The sequence below is a fragment of the Ischnura elegans genome, chromosome 3, assembly GCF_921293095.1.
Source record: "Ischnura elegans chromosome 3, ioIscEleg1.1, whole genome shotgun sequence".
NCBI classification, from domain to species: domain Eukaryota; kingdom Metazoa; phylum Arthropoda; class Insecta; order Odonata; family Coenagrionidae; genus Ischnura; species Ischnura elegans.
Window position 1 is genome coordinate 57633727 of NC_060248.1, and position 19181 is coordinate 57652907.

The 19181-nt window shown below is 37.6% G+C and overlaps 1 protein-coding gene across 1 annotated transcript in view; it reads right to left on the minus strand.

Annotated features, from left to right (window-relative positions):
- LOC124155847 (nose resistant to fluoxetine protein 6-like) overlaps positions 1-19181 on the minus strand; it is a 56691-nt gene that overhangs the window by 15009 nt on the left and 22501 nt on the right. The gene's annotated exons all lie outside the window — the stretch shown is intronic.

Below are 19181 nucleotides of genomic sequence, written 5' to 3' on the forward strand. Positions count from 1 at the left end.
ATGGACAGGGGCGTGACACTGGGGAAGAAAATGATGCCCTGGGGGTTTGAATGGATTAGTGAATTAATATTTATTTTGCTCTAGGATAAACCTACAATATTAAAGAAAGAAAATACACATACATATAATGTTGTACTCTAAAAAAAATATTATTTTGACAAAATATGCCATATGAGCGATACAAAAAATAAATATTCGTCTTTGAAAAAATCGTGGAAAGGCTTTAAAAATATAAAAAAAAGGTTTGGACAACCGCGCAATGATATATTCAATACCAGGTTAACAAAAATATAAGTAAAATTGGTTCGTTCGGATATATACGAATATGATACGATGCGATGGATATATACGAATATATACGAATACGATGTATGACCAATTTGGTGCTCGCTCATGGACTGACAGCGCCAGCGGCCGGAATACGAACAAAAAAAAAGAAGCAGACACAGCGACAGGGAGGACGGACGGCACAGACTGGGAAAGAACCCTACATGGAGGGTTCTTGGACCGGGGGAAGGTGCAAGCGGGAGCAGTGCAAGGACGAAGGAGAGGCTTCTTTGTGGGAGTCGGGCACCTGGATAACTACCGGGATTCTATTTTTCCTGTTGTTCAAGCTTACCAGAGTCTTGTTGATGGTATCCAGTATAGGCTTTAATATAACTAGATTTGAAAAGTAAAGTCTGTTTCATTTCGTTATTTTTCTCACCAACGACCGCAGGCAACCCACGAACCCAACCCAAGAGAGAAAGAGAAGTCTGGTTACAATTGAAAGTTTTGATAACAACAAAAAATAAAAATGATAGACAAAATTAGATACTTGCCAACAAAAAACTATATACTTGTATAGTCTTCATTTAACGATTGATTCGTTAAGCTGAAAAGATGTGAAGTAGATAATGCTGCGGGTTCGGGGAATTGGAAATTATAAGAAGAAAAAGCATTAGAATAGCAAAGTTTCTAGGCAGGATAAAGTTAAATTAAATAATGGGCGTCTCCATTCAAAATCCGCACGAAAATTGCGGTATCACCGGCAGGCCGTGGAGGAATGAGATCGTTGTTTTGTTGGCCGATTCATTACTTTCTTCAACGCCTTCGCGGAATGCAAAACACCTTTACTTTTCATTTGAAGTCAGATATAAATAAACATAACATATATCGCATCTTTTAGACCATCAGTTATTTAAAATATATATTTTTTAAGTTAAGGCAATAAAAGCATAAAGTGGAGAAGCACCTTAAACATTACCTCTTCTTTATTTTTTCAGAAGTATACCGAATCCGTCGATGCTAGCAGTGACATTAAAACAATATAAGTCCTTGATCTATTTTAGAAATTTTTCTTTTTTTATATTGCCTTATTTAATATTTCATTACGTTATATCTTACTTTACTATATTCATAGTTTATTTTGCTCTAGGATAAACCTATAATATTAAAGAAAGAAAATACATATAAATATCATGTGCTACTCTGAATAAATAATTTTAAGAATATACCGTATGAGCGATGCAAAAAAACAATTATTGGGATTTGAAGAAATGGTAGCAAGGCTTAACAAATAAAAAAATGTTTGAAAAACCGCGCAATGAAATGTTACAGTGAATAACTCTCATAATTGTTCGTACGAAGGTTTCCGCGGTGATTACTTGAGTTCAGCATTCTTTCGGGCTGCATCCGCGTCCGTTGTCGAAGAACCACAACAGTTTCGCCAGCTCTCCTGCCAGCGTCCTCAGGTGAAGGATGAAGTGAAGCTTTTAGTCCTCTCTTATATAGTCAATTTTTGGCGCCAATTCGGTGGATTTCTTTCGACCAATCAGGGAACGTCCTCGTATTTGCGTTGAATATGCCTTTTCCACGCGCTGTGCAAAGGATAGCCATCCTCCCTGTTAAAGTTCGCTGGTCTTTTGACTATTTCAATGGCCTCTCTTATTATTCTCGGGAAGTACTTGTCTTCTCTCGCAATCATTTTGGCGTCGTCAAATAAAATTGAATGTCCGGATTCACTCCAGGCGTGCTCCGCGATGGCAGAGGCTTTGAACTGTTTGTTTCTGGTCGCTCTTCGGTGTTCGCTTATACGGGTGTTCAGCGCTCTGCATGTTTCACCAATGTACCATTTACCGCAAGAGCATGGCACTTTGTACACGCTTTCGGAGAGTAGTGGTGAAATTCTGTCCTTGGGCAGAATTTCACCACTCAAGTGGATGAGTAAAGTGAGGAATGAGGAAGTGCTGGATAGATTTGAGGAGGAAAGAAGTTTATTGAGAAATATACAAAAAAGAAAGGGGAATCGGTTGGGAATATTTTAAGAGGGAAGGAGATTTTAAATACAGCAGTTGAGGGAATAGTGGAAGGATAAAAGAGGAAGAAGAAGGCTGAAGATGACAGAGGAAGGTTAAAAAGACGGAATGAGGCAACCAAGGAGGAAGCCTTGGACTGGAGGAGGTGGAGAAAACTTAGGTGTTTGGGACCTGCCAGTAGATGATGATAGAAGCTGAACTACTCATCGCCAGCTGAAAACAATTCATTTTTCGTCCACAACAGAAGAAATATCGACGGCGGTTTTTACCCATGATAAAAACTACAAATGATAATTTCCACCCTTAAATGTAAAACTCTCCTAAACACCATGATTTCGACATTCTATGATATTTTCAAGGTCATAGAGTGTCAAAACCACGGTTGGTAGTATAGTTTTAAATAAAGTGTGAAAATTATCTACTATTTTTAGTTTTTATCATTTAAGTCTCTGTAAGGATAATATTAAAATATATATCGCATTTCCACCAAGCCAAGCCTGTAACATTTTATACGGTGGTTTCTACGACGCTAAGTTACCAACGGGTGGATGTCAGTTTCTCATGCCTCTTAACTTGTCAGAAGGATCAAAGCAAAAATAATACTCACATCGTCGATGTCATTCTTCGTCATGTCATTGGCGTGGATGTGGACGTAGATTTCCTTCAGATCTCCGGAATGTCGGTCGACATAGTCGGTCGCGAAACGTCGGGGCTATCTCCTTTACGACACGCGGCATACACCCATATGTGAGCTATTTTTAATCAATTCATTTTTCGTCCACAATAGAATAAATATCGACGGCGGTTTTTACCCCTGATAAAAACTACAAATGATAATTTCCACACTGAAATGTAAAACTCCCTTACCCACCATGATATCGACATTCTATGTCATTTTCGAGGTATAGAACAAGGTCATAGAGTGTCAAAACCATGGTCGGTAGTATAGTTTTAAGTAAAGTGTTAAAAGTATCTACTATTTTTAGTTTTTATCATTTAAGTCTCTGCAAGGGGAATATTCATTTATAAATCGCATTTCCACCAAGTCAAGCCTGTAACATTTTTTACGGCGGTTAATACGATGCTAAGTTACAAACGGGTGGATGTCAGTTTCTCATGCCTCTTAACTTGTCAGAAGGATCAAAGCAAAAACAATACTCACATCATCAATGTTATCCTTCATCATGTCGTTGGCGTGGATGTGGTCGTAGATTTCCTTCAGATCTCCGCTGCTACTCGAATCCTTATCCCTTGGGTCAGCGAAAATCCGAAAGCTACAGTACTGCCCTCGGATGTTTTCCGGATCGTCTTTGGCGGCCTCGGGCCTGGATGTCACTTGGAGACACTGCCGATCATTCCCAAGCCAGTTTACGTTCCCTTGCATCACACCCGAAGCTATCTTCCCTGAGGCGTCGTACACTGCGAGGGCGGAAAATACTTTCAGAGTTAGTCGCGGTGCATGATTCGACCCGTCTCACTAGATACGAGTTAAAATTAAGCATACCTATTCTTCTTTATTACGTTATAGCAGGCCATTAATGCTTAGAATGAACGGGATTATAAATTAATTTCATTATGTATTAGGTAATTAAGTATTAAATTAGAGTAGTTAGGCATATTTTACAGGATGAATCACTAATGTATGATAGTATAATATTATTCGGTTTTATGTTTCAGAGATACCTTTTTTTCTCATCAGGTATTTCAGGGAATAACTGAAAAAACACCGTCCCATAATCTCATAGGTGAAATAACCACATTTATATGACGTACTTTGTACGGCCCAGAGCTTCAACTCGTGAAGTTCTTTGAGGTAGGTGAGCGCGTGATTCTTGCATTCCAAATTCTTTACGGAATCATAGGTCGGGGCAAATGGTGGAAGAGTCACGAATGGAAACGGGAGCGATGTTCCTCTGTTCTCCGCACTCACGATCACTGGAAATAAAATAACATTAGTTATATAATATGTTTCACAGAAACTTTAAAGTGTATTCGTATACATTTTTATGATTTATTCAGTTCGGATATAAAACAATACACTATACTAATGGAAAAAACTATCCTTGTGTGTTGTTCAGTTGCTGAAATCCATTTGAAAGAAAATAAATTCCCCAAGGCCGTACTCTTTGGTGGGGAAAGTGGGGGATGGGAAGTTACAAGGCTGAAATGGGGAGGGGCATTCAGGGTAATACACGGAAATCAAGCTAAATCACTAAGAAACAAAACTATCGCGCAGCTCACTTACTCACCTTGAAGATTTGCTCTAAGGATCGCGAGGGTCTCAATCACTCACGCATTCAGGTCTGCGAAACTTCCGCTTACGCCAGTGACCCACTCACACACAAGAAACAGGCAAAATTATGCGCTACAATCCAGGATGAAGTGTTACACTGAATTGAAGTGAAAGTAGTGCTCTACGTTAACTCTAAGACTTCATAACTACTAATGTCAGTGTGTTTTTCTAACGATGCGATTTTACACATGCATTCCACGTAGGATATTTAGGTGAGGCAATCGACAAGCGAGGTCATTCGCGCCAGTCATGGAAGGATTGGGGGTGAAAGGTGAGAGAAAAACCGGCAAGGTATGCGTGAATTTTACGATCTCGTGAATAATACCGAATGAAATTCTCACATCAACAGTATTTTTTAAATGGGGTCTAACGTTGTTAGACTCGAAACCCTTATTCATTGAAAAAATTCGATGCATGGAAGGAAATTTAAGGAACGACGAAAAACAAACTTCCACATTCACCTATTCTCTGTAATTTAGAAAATATGCGAAAGTTTCCGCCCACTTATCATAAGTTGGTGACGTTATTGGAGTTTATTTCCATTAACTCTTTCAAGAAGATCCGATTGAATGAATTAAATGGTCTCTACAGTGTAAACAGCAACAAAAATTGCGCCCAAGCTCTCCAAGAGTGCGTTGAAGGGTTGAAGCCGTCGATTTTCCGCCGCGAGATGCAGTAAGTGACGCGTCTAGGAGCGGAAAATACAGTTTTATTTCATTAAAATTCTATATGATAATTGATAATAAAAAAATTGAGAACGAGTTCAGTTTAGACGAATTTAGAGACTGATTATTCATTGTCATGATAAAGTTTTCCCACTCTCTTCGAGTATTTACTCAAATTAGGAATATTTTCATTTATAATATCTCTGCCAGGTTGAGCTGACATTCCTCCTCGCGTTGTTTGCGCACTGTGCAGCTGTCTCATGATACTTTCGGAGATGGCAACCCATACGGCCTTGTCCTCTCAAGTCACTTAATCCATGGGAGACAATGGGACTTCGGTTGCATAATAGGTTGGAGCTCAGCGCTAAATTCACCATCATGTATTCATTGACTAATTATCGTCTGTGAAATGTTCAAAGCGCGCTTGAAAGGTCACTCGTGGATTCGCAGATTCTTATGAAACTACACTTATTTCCAAAAGTAACCTTTAGTCCAATCGCTGCCGAGGGAAATTATAAAATTCGTGAGTATTTTCTCCATATTAAGTCTAATTTAGTCACTCATACATGAGCTCCATTTTCAACGAGTGAGTTGCATTATACAGGATGTTTCTGAAGGAATCTGCAATACTTCAGGAGGTCGTGGGAATTTTTAAGATGTGCAATAGGGTAGCTTCCTTCATCGAAGAAAACGAAAGGCATTGATTGCGATTCGTTACCCACCGTTAGTGTATTCATAATGTACAATTTATTTGGTTTTAGAAATCCCAGTTTGGACGAATGGCAATGGTCAATTCTTAAATTTTTATATTCTCTCTCTATTTTCTCTTGAAAATTTTCACTTTTCTTTTAATCGCGAAAAATAGATATCGTCATTCGAAAATCTAAGAGCGTGAAATGCGTACTCCAGGAGTAATAATCTTTCGATTTAGGCAATAAAAAAATGACAGGAAACCACCCTTTCATAATTGAATGGGTGAGAAGCCGAGGGATACGATTGATTTCTTTTTTCTAAACTGAGTTTAGGTACAGAAATTAGGTGAAGAAAATAAACGAGATCTTTAACCTTATTTATTTTCAGGCTCAGTCAATATCAGGTTGAGTCAAGATCAAAATGCTATTTAGTTTTATGTATACGTATATATTGATTGCTATGTTCCCATGTCATGATCCGAAATCCGCGGTATTAGGAAGTAGCAATCATTTATCCTGCGGTGCATAATACCCACTGTGTTTTTTGAATGGAAGACTATCAGATAACGTTTGTTACATTATCGTTAAAGGTGGAGGGATAACGTTTCATAAAGTCGCTAATAAGAGATGGATTATTGTTACTGCTTGAAGAACGGTTTTATTGCTAATATAATGTAGAAGAAAAATACTTTACAAGTACAAGTAATTGGTAGAGTACTTTGTTTTCTTTGTTTCGCGGTGGGAGCAGGATCAACGGAATAGCACGCCCACCTCGCTGAAACGAACAGCCTTGCTTTCCGCGAACTGGCAATGGCCCGGAGCGGCCCCGTTCGGCAACATGGCATTAATAGAATTTCTTCACAATTACAAATATCAACATTTTTATAGAGAACGGATCATAGAAAAATGAAAACTTAATTAAAAAGTGATTCTATCAGTTTTATTTCTTATTTCGGGTTAAACTGTAGAACTAGATAATGTTTAAAAATATTCGTTAATTAACGACAAAACATGCGTTCAAAAATACGCATAAGCATTTTCCTCTTCTATACATACGTGTGCAACTTATTGTGGAAAATGAATGCTGTAGACGCAGTAGTTTTCCCTAGGTTGAGTTACAAATTTCATGAAGTTAACAAAACGGCTAATTTCACGGTGCGCGGAGTCACTTATTGCACTGGTGTGTCTACATTTTTGATTTTTCATAAAAAAATACAGCGAAATGTAGAATAAAATTTTCTTTCAAATTTCGTATTAGTCATTATTTTAGCACGCGCAGAAGCCCATACATAAATTTTCAAAGTACAGCGGCACATCATTTTGACGCCGATAGTGGGTCATTCACTCCATTGACGGAAACTTTGGGGATGAAAGGTGAGAGAAAAAAAACCGGGGTGAGCGCTAGCCTGCTCTTTAACTGGAAGTTATGACAGCAAGGGCAACACGGCTTAGCGTTTTATTTGACGTATAGAGTTGTGTATTTGAAAAAAATTTAGTCGTCGTTCGTATACATCGTAATAGCGTCTAATGTTGTGTTGCGGGTTGCACAAATTTAGATATTTTCCTTGTACACTCCGTCGCTAATATCTCGGAAAGTATTGAGCGTTTGCGGCTGACACAAACACTAAACCTCGAGGGTATCCATTCCCTATCACCTGGAAAAATTGATTTTCTGAATTGTGTGAAAATGATATACAGGATGAGCCTAAAGTCTCGCCATGATTATAAAAAATATCAGAATAACCGTTTGACATGATACATTTTTTTCTGGGACAACATCAAGGACAATCATAACCACACCAGTTGCTGACATCGACGAACTAAAGGCTAGGATACAGGCTGCTGTGGGTACTGTGACAGAACATGTGTTACAAAACACCTAGCGGAAACGGGAATACCACTTCGATATTATCCCAACTACCAAGGGGGCACACGTTAAAGCATGAGAGTCACTTTCTTACTTGTTTGTTCTTGTTACTCTCCGTCGCTTATTGGGGGCGTTCGAGATGTGGGTGCGGAGAAGAATGATGAAGGTAAAGTGGAGAGAGAGGAGAGGGAACGACGAAGTGCTGGGCATGGTGGGTGAGGAGAGGCATCTTTTAGATGACATACGTTGGAGTCAGAGGGTGCGGATGGAGGAAGTACTGAATGGGGAATGGACGTTGAAAACAGTGTTAGGGGGTAGAATGTTCTGTAAACGAGGAAGAGGAAGAAAAGGAATAGGATTTTTAGATAGAATGAAAGGGAGTATGCCTTACTGTGAATTGAAGTCGGAAGTACATTAAGGAAGGGGAGGCTGCCAGAAAGGACAAACGTAATTGTTCCTAAAAAAACTAGTAACACTGACCTATGTGACATTATCAAATTTAAATTATTATCCCAAACGGTTATTCGGCAATAAGTTTTATAATCAGGGTAAAACTTTATGCTCACCTTGTATATATCTCGTCTCTCGGACGAAACTCTAAAAAAAGACATTAGATCGACTAAGCATACCTGAGAGCGAGGCCAAGAAGACGAGGAGACGAAACATTTTCGGCTCCTCCAACTGTCTCGTTCAAATGTGGTCTGAGAATGAGTGGACGATTCATAGATAGCTGTTCTTATACTCAGTCACGTGATCCTGTCACCAAAAATTATCACCGTCGATCACCGAAAACGATTTTTTTCTCCCACGTTCTACCGCACCACAGACCAGACTGAACGGGGAATATGGGCGATGAGCTTATCTAGTCTTGGGGTCAGAATTTGGCCGACATATTTCCTTTTCGGTCCTATCTTCGATGAGGTTACATTGACTTTAGATGAAGAATTTTGACAAATCCCTCCCGCTGAACAAACATTATGCTATGCGGGCTTCTGTTTTCAAGTGAAACGATGCTAGAAATGGATGTAGAAATCATGATGAAGCTGATTGTTTCTATTTGGAATGTATTTAACCATGTTCTTTGCACTGCATGAAAAACAAGTGACTTATACGCAGTCAGGCGCACGGGTGTATATTAGTATACGAGGGTGGTTTGAAAAGTTCTCGGAATGGAATAGAAAAAATGTTCTTACATCACTGAAACTTATTTTATTTTTCAATATAGTCTCCTTGTAGATTACTACATTTGGTCCAACGATATACTAGAGCCTTGATCCCATCTAGAAAATGAGATTTCTCTAGGCCTGCAAAATAGTTGTCAACTCCGGCTATCAGTTCTTCATTTGAAGTTAATCATTTTATACAACATGTCCACCACGAAAAAATTCCAATTTTGGGAAGAGATGGAAGTCGGACGGAGGCGCATCAGGTGAATAAAGCGGAAGTGGCAACAATTAATACCATAGTTCGTGTTATTTTTCCATGGCGACAGCATATGTGTGCAGGCGCGCATTGTATTGATGAAAGATGACTTTCTTCCTTGTTAAACCTGGCCTTATTTCGCGTATATTTTGTTGCAATTAGTCCAAAATGTTAGCATAGTATCCTCTATTAATTGTTTGCCTAGTGGGGAGAGAATCCTTAAACAGAATCCCCTTCACATCCCAGAACACTGATGCCATGACCTTTCCAGTCGAAAGAATTGTCTTTACTTTCTTTGGTGGTGGATAATCATCATGTTTCCACAGCTTTGGCTTATTTCTTGTCTCTAGGGAATAGTAATGGACCTAATTTTCATCTTTGTTTACAAACCGGTGCAAAAAAACTTGTTCATTTTCCCTAAAACAGGTCAAACATTGTTCCGATATGTCCTTTCTCATGCGTTTTTGATCCAGTGTCAAGAGTCGCGGCACTCATCTTGCAGTTAATTTTTTCATTTCTAATTTTTCCGTGAAAATATAATGTACCCTTTTATATGACATCTGGCAAGCAAGAGCAATTTCACCCACATTCAATCGGCGATCCTCCATTACCATTTTGTGCTTTTTTGCTATGATTTCAGTAGTAGTGACACTTCTTGGCCGACCTTTGCGCGGACTATCATATAAGCTCTCCCGATCAAATTTAAATTCATTTGTCCTCTTGGCAACAGTTGACTATGAAGAAGCAGCGTCCCCTAGTGTATTCTGGAAATCAGCATGAATGTCCTTCGCTATCATACCTATTTTTACGAAGTACTTAATCACTGCACGAATCTCTATTTTTCCCATCTTCGGAAACCACCATGCGGGAACAACAAAAAAGCCACGTCACTGCCACAGTTATTTTCCACGAGCATTGACATGGCATGTGTTTACAGCGAACAGTCCTATGGATATCACTAAAAAAGTTCGTTGCACTAGCGATGACAACTCGTGGTGATTCCGAGAACTTTTCAAACCACCCTCGTACACCAAGGATGAAGTTCACCATGAAAAAATATTTGGCTTAGAATAAACAAAATCATATTCATCGCAAAAAAATGTCCTGAAGAAGGTATAATAAATAGTGAAACGTTGACAAAAATTTTGCATTTAAGTGTTAACGCATTTATCCCGACAATTGTTTTACGCAAAATTGTATTAATTTTTGCTTTTTCTAATTTGCAAATCACCTCCTATTAGATTGTATTTCCGATGAATAGTTTTTCCGCACTTAACGAGCCTATTTATTATCGTGTCGACGCCGCGGTGTATCTCAATGGGTGTTGTGGTTAAAAAAAATGTTGTAATTTTTATATTTTTATTGTTCTTGTTTATTTATGTTGTTTTATTTTATCGTTATTTTTATTATCTGTCTAGGAAATAATTTTTTTGGAGTTGAATTCTGATCAAGTGCGATGGATCGACTTGGAATTGAAATTCTTATATCACTGACGAGAAAGAAGACAAGAAAATTAATGGTTTCCTTTTTTTGAACTTCTCTAGTCAAATATTGTCTGCATCATAAAAAACGTGTCATACTTTTGTTCCTAATTTAAAAAGTGCGCTGACTGGAGTATTTTTCGCAATACATTCAATAATTTATATTCGCATAAACAGTATTATATGTGTATTATTAGGCTTTTTCTCGGCATTTTGTGATCTAGAAGATTGCACCCGAGTGAAGAGGTCAATGCTGGGGTTAATTGGGATTGGGTAGGTACTCTTAAAAATCTTATCTCTTAAAAATTTTGGAAGTGTCCTCTCTTGTTTAAATACGATTTTTATGTTTTATTTGCTTCTGTTATTGAACTCATAAGGTAGAGAAACCACCTACCCCATCACCCAGACGGAGAATGCATCTCCACAAATTATGTGTGACAACAATTACTTCCTTCCTACAACCTCCGTGCTTAGGAACAAATGCATCTCTCATAAATCCTTCGTTATGAGATCTCGCAATCTTTATTTCCATTAAGTTTTCGCGTTCAAGAAATTATTTCGACAGAGATGGGGTGTGATTAAATCTTATAGGGGTAGATTTTGGAAATGGCTCAATTTGGAAAGGGCAATTTTTCAGCTCTCTTATAATATTTCAGGAAGATCCATTCTTGTTTCAAAGTGGTGTTTACGTTTGCTTCGATAATGAGATCAATAACTTAGGGTTTCCTATCATAATGATCTTCAAAGCATTCCTATAATGAGACGTAATTGAATACTCGCTAAATAATCTTCACATATGGTAGGTATAACACTAAACCTAGCTACGCTACGATTGAAAACGAATATTCTGGCGATTTCCTTATCTTTAGACTTTTTTCTGTACGAGTCCACCCAGATACGGAATGATGAGTAAGTGTATTAATCTATTTACTACGCATAAGTATCTCGAAATCCGTGTAAAAAGATAATGGTGTTACAAAATCAAGTGGGGCGTATTGTGAGCTTGTGTTTTTGTTAAATGAACGCAATCACAATCAAAATCTAATCTTACCCAGCGACCATGGCCTTAGAATATTAGGCAACTTCCTTATGGATAACGAAGAAGAATGCTTTCTATACGAGTTCTTATTTAATTTTTGAAGCTGTCGATGTGTTAAACTATACGTAATACGTAAATAAGCCGATTGCCGATCGATGCATTACTATCGGAAATGGTGATGCTACTTACCTTAGTAATTTATTGACCGCAAGTGGGTAGTGAGTTAGTTTTTCATGGAATGTGTTGTATCTACGTGGGAAAAAATTTAATCGGTTTCTTCGCAGGAATCGATGGAGCAATCATTGATTTTCGGGTCATTCATACTTATTTATTTCATTCAAGCCCTACCTTAAGCAGTTTTACCCCCCAAATGAGCGCTGTTTTCCTTAGTTTTCACCTAATCAAAGCTTCTCGTGCTCAGAATAAAATGCCTGAGTTAAGTCTTTCGTCTTTTAGGTATATTATCCGGATCTCATTCCTCGTTATCCAATGCAGCGCTCAGAAGATTACGCTGGCCACAAGGCCACGTATCAAGTCAGTTACTGTACTCCATTGACCACCGATGATTCATGAAGTTTTTGTTCCCAGATTTAAAGGAGCCGTCATGCATGTTAATAGGTTTGCACTAACCTTCACTAGCCGGAAAAATACCAAGGGCATGAATTGAACTTCAACCCCTCAATAGCGACGTTGTGGCCAACGTAACCTTCTAAGGGCTGCGTTGGATTATGGGGAATGAGGTCTAGAGGTCTTCTGTGAGAGATAGAGTTAAGATTGCCGATGCAATGCTTTGAATTCTTAAACCTAATTCGATCGTGTTCCGAGTCGCGAGCATCAATATATTTTAAAATATTTTCTTAGTAAGCTGTATGCTTAAAATTTTCATCTTTAGACGCATATTCATTCGAAATCACATGTATTGCTCCACTTTGATTCCGCATAATTTTATGTAATCTTTTTTTATCATGTACTTTGATCCAAAAATTTTTCATACCGCAGGGAGAGAAGGTAACGGATAATTTTTACCTCATCGATACATTGCAGGCTATATATGTGATTTAGAATAAATATCGGTCTAAAGATGAAAATGGTAAACATTCAGCTTACAAAAAAATTATTTAATTCTGCCATCCAATCGTTACGAATAAAATCAGAAGAACTAAGAGCGATGGATTGGAATGAACTATTTTGTGCCTTGAAGATGATTTATTTATTGTAAAATTGAGACCTTTGTCGGGATTAAAAGTTTAAATCGTGGAAAAAAGCATGTTATTCTTTCGATATGGAAAAATTCCACTCAATCATGCTTCGTTCTTCTGATGATATTCAAGGTGTTGCCGGACGAATTTGTGTGTGCATGTAAGTAAATCATAGTGATGTCGGTAGTAATGCACTAGTGTCCAAAAATTAAGCGTATGTTACGATTAAGATGGGAGACATGAAATAAACGCCAAATCGATTGACATGTGCATCTATCAGCCTTACTTGATCTCTCTGTGTAGGAAAAAGAGAATATTCCCTGCTTTTACTGGTGACGAAACCAAAAGGTAAAAACGGCCAGTGGCTGAACGCAATATTCCATTAGTATTGCATGTCCGACATTGCAGACAAGTTCTGTTTGTTGTTGTCAAAGGTGGATGTATACCTTCGCTATCAGAACCTTTCTGACACAGTTTTTTTTTATAATTTATGTGACACATGGTGTGTTTCAGCTTCCGTTTGTTAGGTAATCCGTTTGACATACTATCTGGCGGCATGGTATCGTTTATAATAATAATATCATTTATTGTTCTTGTACATTGTCCATTAAGAACACATTATGGTTATAGCATACAAATCAGCGCATAATACACAAATTACCAAATGCATAACTAGAAACTATAGGCATAGGCGGATTCATTACAGTGAAATATGGCATAAAAATATAAGAAGCATAATAGAAAGTTATACACTTTTAAAGGGTTTGTATAAATAAAAAAATCTGTCCTTGAGGGCAGACGAAGAGAAAGAATCTTCCACATCCTTTGTTATGCTGTTCCATAATAGTGCTCCGACAATAGAGAAAGATTTTTCATAAGTGGTATTTCTGTGTAGGGGAGTGATGAGAAAATCAGAAGCCGTTCAAGTCAAAATTAGTGATCATGGTTAACTTTTGCACAGTACTATATTACATGCGAGGCTTACCTGCATGGATGAACCAGAGCAGGAGAGTGACGAGGCGATTCATTCCTGGAGTTTATCCGTGGCACTCGGTGTCGTCCCGTGCTCGACGGACCTGCGACTGATGTTGACTGATGGGTTTCGCGGGCAGACGCGAGAAAAAGCGCCCATAGGTGCACCTTGATTTGAGAACTCTGGTAATAATTTATGGGTTCAGAAGGTTAGGTAACCTTACCTTCGATAACATTCTGCAGGCATAAACTTCGGTCCCCTGCCGATAGAGTGGCTTCTTCCTCTAGTGCTGACTTCCTGACGTAATCCCCCTTTTTTGTCTACCAAGGTTTTTTTTACTCCCTGGATGACAGTGGCAATAGTCGACGCCACCTTTCATCGATGTTAATAGTCGTTCCGAACGCTTGTTTTTTCGTCATTGGCATCACTAACCTCTCACTATGACGTGCGTCGAGGAAAATGCTAATGGTAAACATTTTTTCAGCGCCAATCGTGCAAAGTTGTACAAGTCTCAAGAATTATTTTCGGATTCTCAACCAGGTTAATTCAGTCGTTTTGGCCGACGGTTAGGAAAACGACTCGTCTTTCGAAAAAAAAGAAAACATAGCATGATCACTAATTTTTACTACAATGGCTCCTGATTTTCTTATCACTCCCCTACACAGAACTACCACCTATGAAAAACCTATCTCTGTTGTCGGAGCACGATTATGGAACAGTATAACAAAGGACGTGAAAGATTCTCTCTCTTCGTCTGCTTTCAAGGACAGATTTTTCTATTTATACAATAGAAAGCAAAGATTTTTCGTTTTCTTTTCTTTGCGGTGTGAAATTTCACTTTTTCGTCGTATCTTATATTTTCCATACATCTACTGAATTAAAATCTGATGCTTTCCCGGCGAATATATTCGAAAAAGGCAATTCGGGATTCCAGGCAGAATGGAGGGAGACCACCAGGCTGGAAGCCAGAATAGCCTTTTTCGAATCTACTGAATTATGTCATTAAAATGCGATTACAGATCTGAGTGCACGACCGCTCGTTCACTCAGACCCAATTGAGTTCATACCCGTGATCGTTGCTCTTTGCTACTTGCAACTGAATAGGTATCAAATTTCATGGTTTGATGGTTTAGAAGCCACATTTCCTTCATAAATGGCTCGCGAATGTTACGAAAGGGGATCCTCAAGTCGGCCTCTAAATCTGATGACACCGCATTATTATTCTCAGTCCGTGGATGTCACCCACCGCCACTCGCGTCGCCGACGGACAAATTGAACCGAGTATCACGGGCAAATAAGGTATAATCGTGGATATTAGCCGAAATGTATGCAAATGATGATGTGATCTATCAAATTCATAACTTTCCGATGCTATTCTTCGCAATTACAAACATTATTCTGAAAAATATAGGAAAAAATGGGTCGCATTGCACTCATCACCATTCCTCGGATATTTATGTAAAACCGATTAAATGCGACCCATGTGGTAACAGAAATCAGCCTTGTATTGGATGTAATTGGAACTCGCACATGTAGTCCGCTTGAAGTGGCTGTTGGTAATTACTCACTGAATCAAATCACGCATTTGTGAAAAAAAGGGCAATGGAAAAAATATTGCCCCTCTCTCTGTCTTGGCTCGGATTCTATGCTTAAAAATTTAGCAAGATGTAAAATGGCAAGGAGGAAATGACGTGGAGCTGCCTCACTTGGTGGTTCATTATTTTCTTTACACAACTATACTAAAATTGTAACGCGCGGAAGAATTTTACGGAGTGAGATCTCGCACTGCTTCGTGACTGGCTCAATTCATTTTCTTTCAGCGACTCTAATCGAAGGCTTCATCCTAAATTCCAATGCTCAATGGAGTTTTTTTTTGCCCCGGTTACGCCATAATATAGTGCGGTGTGAATGCTGGAATTTGCATTCAATGACAGCGTAGTGGCACGCCTTTATAGATGTTGCTTGATAGTAGATGGTTGACAACTTATGGTTAATACTATTTTTAATTGAATTTAATCACGGATTTGCTTGCCCCAAGATTTAGTTGCGGTCAGAAATGGGTTTGCGGCAGATCTGCTTAGCAGTTTTGTTTAATTTGTGAACGTTTATCTAAAGGTAATGTATATAAATTTAATATTGATGATCGTTAGAGAGAAAAGCTTATCTTTAGCTTAGATCTAGCTTTGATTGAAGTCCATTATTGATCGGAACAAAATGGAACTATATTAATCCGATCGTAAAAATATCTCTTTTTTTCTCGTGTCGACCAGACTTGAAAATATTGCTTGGTTCCAAAGACCGCAATAAATGGCAATTGACCATGCTGAATGATCATTCGAATGAAATCTTTCAACGTGTATAACGGAAAAAATTAGCAAATGAACCGTCATTCAAGGAAAATTCAGGGAAAATTAGAACACGTTCAATTTTGCTCGCATGATTTCAAGGCTCGAATAATCACGTGATCATTCAGCATGATCAATCACCGTGTATAGCGGCCTTAATATGATATTCTCCATGTCAGAATGAATGATATCATCTTTTTTATTTCAAGTAGTCTAAGCCTAGCACATAACCTTCGAGTTTCTTACGGCTCCCTGCCTGGCTCGTGTAATCACTAAGTATATTTCTTATGAGACACAATCGCAGAATTAACTCAAACAAGGGTGAGATGAAGATTCTAAATGAGTAATCCCAGATCATGCGTTCTTCCTCTTCGCTCTCAATTAGTGTCTGTTAGTGTATTTGATTTGCTAATCCTGACGATGACGTGTGAATTTCTTTTTTAGTTCAGTTGGAAATTTTATTTTCGCCAAATTTTACGCCCCCCAAAGAAGGGGAGTTATTAGGAGTTTAGTGTCACCTATTTATGTGTATTTATAATTCACTCTTTCCGTTTTCTATAAGTATATTGAAGATGGTATATTGAAGTTATTGAAGTAAGAAGTTTTTCGCGTGCTTTTGGCGGCTTCACTGTGATCATGTGCGCACTGATTTTACCTACACCTTGTACCGTACGTATGTCTGCTGATTTAAAATCTGAGTGGAAAATCCTACAGAATTGAAAGACCTTTCCATTTCACATAAATTTATTGGTCATTGATGAAATATCGTAAAAAAATGACAAGATAAATAATACTGATGGACTAAGAAAATTCTGCACATGATTCATGAGAACATTTGAATAGAAAGGAGAGTACAAAGGTAATTATTGTCTTCTTATACATGTGTCTCACTCCTTTTTGGGACCCTCAATGGGTTGTTTTTTTGCTGAAAAGAAAGAAATAAGTAAAATGAGTCATGATTAAAAGAAAAACATGTATTAGCCCATTTTTGGGTGCATATTTCTGTACTTTCTTAAACCTCGGAGGTTGAAATCTACCTTTCGGCTAAATAATGGGTAAAATTTAATTTTAAAAAGCTATTTGTAGTGCAAAGGTGTCGTTCTCATTGCAAAAATAAATGAAATGAAGTTAAATCATAAAAGGAAATAACATCTCTTAGATATCTTCACAACATCTAACGAGCAGATAATGAATGTTCTCATTATGGTTCTTAGTAATCCTCAGAACTACAAACTAAGCTTTTTTGCTCTTCATTTCTATGCATTCATTTCTATAACAAAACTTACGTTCTGCGAATATATTCCATATCTTTCCAATTGGTATCACGTAGACCAACGTCAACCAGATGGATGCTAGCGTGGTAATGACGAAAACGTTGAGATCGAACTGAAATATGAAGTTCATTGATGTAATTTCATTTATAATTATGAATAAAAATGAAGGAATATTTTTCAAGATTTAGCATTATGAGTTGAATTTATATATTATTGGTTGTCTTTTTGGCGCATATATGTTTTAACGAAACAGTTATTTCCACACTACATATTATTATCGCCCAAATTATTTTTTGCCGGGTGGAAATGGAAATACAGATGATTGCAAAAACGCTTTAAGTATGCCTGTACAAATTTGATATTTTACCTGAATGCAGCATAATTCTTTAGATAATGTGCATGATGTGAGTAGAATGAATGATTATAACATTCAAGCGCGTACATTTTTCGTCATAGACTGTCAAATTTTCATTTCAAGTGTCGCAGAAGGCTCTCATTCAAAAGAACTAATATGAGTATAATTTTTCGTTTGTTTATGGGCAAGAGCCCTGCTTACCAGTGAGACTATTGATATGTAGACTGGATCAGTGCTTAGCATTCCGTTGATCAACATTATCGGCATTTGTATCATGTAAAATGCGAAGGTAAGACGGCTGGAGATGATGAAGCCTTTCCACGACAGCATCCTATCGAAGAATTCTACCAAAAAAGGAAATGGAAAGATTAAAGAATCATCCAAAAGGGTTTGAACAAATTGATTACAAATAAGTATATAGACAGATTAATATGGTTTTTACTTCCGTTTTTCGCAGTATAATGCCATAAGTACTGATTATTGTTTTGACTTAAGTCTATTATTAGCATTGGTGGTTTTTTTACATCGAGTATCGGTTTAGTCTGGTGGATAAATGTATTACTAGTCTGTCGTTTGTAATTGTCCATTCAAATTTATTCGTTAGTTAAGCGTGAGGTAAAAATATTAGTGCGGACAAATGCTTATGTTTGATTGTTTATTTTCATCGTTTATGTTTAATCGATTTCTTCGTCATGACCTTAATTTATACAGAAATTAATTATTGATATAAATTTCTTTTAATAAATCCAAATTGATAGTGACACTTATAATTTTCTAAGATATCTACAATCGATAAACAAAACGCAAAATAAGCTATGTCAAAATTCATGTTTGTTTTTCATTTTTTTACATTTTTTATTTTATTATTGTAAAATATATGATCGCAAAATTGTTATTATTATAAATATTTAAATTTTTTTAAATTAATTCAACTAATTTTAAGTTAATCACTGTACATAGCCCTAATGAAGATAAAATACAATATCGAAAATTCGGCAAATATTTATTATTTCATTTCACTGACCTACACTCCAAGAAATAATTAATTCCTATCATTCATATGTTAATCGGTAGTTATTTACACTTATAGCTCGACAAACCTGCTTGGCCGTTTGCACAGGCGAATATGAACCAGCTTATAGAGTAACTCCAAAGTATTGGTTGAAATACTCCGAAGAGGGCGTGCTCCAGTGGGTCGAATACGTATCCCGGATACGAAACGTTTGACATATGTAAGAAAGAGTAATGAGCCCCGTACAAGGCGAAGATTCCGCCCAGG